Raw genomic sequence first — 2,106 nt, 5'->3', positions numbered from 1 at the left:
GGTGTGGCCTCACCAAGGCCCTGTACAACTGTAACAACACCTCCCTGCCCCTGTACTCAAATCCCCTCGCTATGAAGACCAACATGCCATTTGCTTTCTTAACCGCCTGCTGTACCTGCATGCCAACCTTCAATGACTGATGTACCATGATACCCAGGTCTCGTTGCACCTCCCCTTTTCCTAATCTGTCACCATTCAGATAATAGTCTGTCTCTCTGTTTTTACCACCAAAGTGGATAACCTCCACATTATACTTCATCTGCCATGCATTTGCCCACTCACCTAACCTATCCAAGTCGCTCTGCAGCCTCATAGCATCCTCTTCGCAGCTCACACTGCCACCCAACGTAGTGTCATCCGCAAATTTGGAGATACTACATTTAATCCCCTTGTCTAAATCATTAATGTACAGTGTAAACAGCTGGGGCCCCAGCACAGAACCTTGCGGTACCCTACTAGGCACTGCCTGTCATTCTGAAAAGTCCCCATTTACTCCTACTCTTTGCTTCCTGTCTGACAACCAGTTCTCAATCCATGTCAGCACACTACCCCCAATCCCATGTGCTTTAACTTTGCACATTAATCTCTTGTGTGGGACCTTGTCGAAAGCCTTCTGAAAGTCCAAATATACCACATCAACTGGTTCTCCCTTGTCCACTCTACTGGAAACATCCTCAAAAAATTCCAGAAGATTTGTCAAGCATGATTTACCTTTCACAAATCCATGCTGACTTGGACCTATCATGTCACCTCTTTCCAAATGCACTGCTATGACATCCTTAATAATTGATTCCATCATTTTATCCACTACAGATATTGCCGAAACTCGGGATTGAACCAGGGATCTTTAAATCTTCAGTCTAACGCTCTCCCAACTGAGCTATTTCGGCCCTACTGAGCTATTTCGGCCCTACTTGCTTAAACGGGAGCCAATGTAGGTGGGCGAGCACAAGGGTGATGGGTGAGCGGGACTTGGTGCGAGTTAGGACACGGGCAGCGGGGTTTTGGATGACCTCAAGTTTACATAGGGTAAAATGTGGAAAGCCAACCAGGAGTGTTTTGGAATAGTCATGTCTAGAGGTAACAAAGGCAGAGATGAGGGTTTCATCAGCAGATGAGCTGAGGCAGGGGCGGAGACGGGTAATGTTACGGATGTGGAATAGGTGGTCTTAGAGATGGCGAGGATATGTGGTCTGAAGCTCATTTCAGGGTCAAATATGGCACCAACTATGTGAACAGTCTGGTTCAGCCTCAGCCAGATGCTAGGGAGAAGGATGGAGTTGGTGACAAGGGAATGGAGTTTGTGGTAGGGACCGCAAACAATAGCTTCGGTGTTCCCAATATTTAATTGGAGAACATTTCTGCTCATGCAGTACTGGATGCTCGACAAGCAGTCTGACAATTTATAGATGTGGAGGGGTCGAGAGAAGTGGTGGTGAGGTAGAGCTGTGCGTCGTCAGTGTACATGTGGAAACTGACACCGTGTTTTCAGATGATGTCGCATATAGGGCAGCATATAGATGAGAAATAGGAGGGGCCAAGGATAGATCCTTGGGGGACACCAGAGGTAACTGTGGGAGTGGGAAGAGAAGCATTGCAGGTGATTTTCTGGCTATGATTAGATAGATAAGAATGGAACCAGGCGAGTAATGGATGACAAACTCGGGTTCAATAATCGCTCCATTGTTTATGGTTTGTGGTAGGGGTTTCTTTGGGCTGCTGGATACGAAACAGAATTTGTAGGTTTCATTTTTGTCAGGTTGTAAAATGCAGCCCTTTAAGGGATCCACAGACAAATCTGTCTGCAGTATCTCTATTTTATATGAAGTCACCAATTTAGAGTGCAAATTTCTGCTGGTTTTTGGGGAAAAAAATCATTGCCAAATTGTTCTTGGGCTGATTTTATGGCATGGGCTAATTTCTCCTCTTTTGATTAATATGTACTATAGTCACTGCCAACTCTCAGAGTTCAATGGCTCAAACCCACATGGCAACTAATCATTACACAGTTGGATATTTCCAAAACGACCTAAATAATTGTATGATTCATAACATGCCACAGTATTTGATTACTTTTCATATTTATTTTGGTAAAATGTCACACGT

The 2,106-nt window shown here is 44.8% G+C and overlaps 1 non-coding gene across 1 annotated transcript; it reads right to left on the bottom strand.

Moving 5' to 3' along the window:
* Positions 1 to 817: 817 nt before the first annotated feature.
* On the bottom strand, positions 818 to 890 carry trnaf-gaa (transfer RNA phenylalanine (anticodon GAA)). Its single transcript has one exon. It is a non-coding gene; the product is annotated as a tRNA-Phe (tRNA).
* Positions 891 to 2,106: the final 1,216 nt, after the last annotated feature.

Source organism: Pristiophorus japonicus, chromosome 4 (assembly GCF_044704955.1).
Source record: "Pristiophorus japonicus isolate sPriJap1 chromosome 4, sPriJap1.hap1, whole genome shotgun sequence".
Taxonomy (NCBI): domain Eukaryota; kingdom Metazoa; phylum Chordata; class Chondrichthyes; family Pristiophoridae; genus Pristiophorus; species Pristiophorus japonicus.
This window is presented reverse-complemented; position numbering and strand designations above follow the sequence as displayed.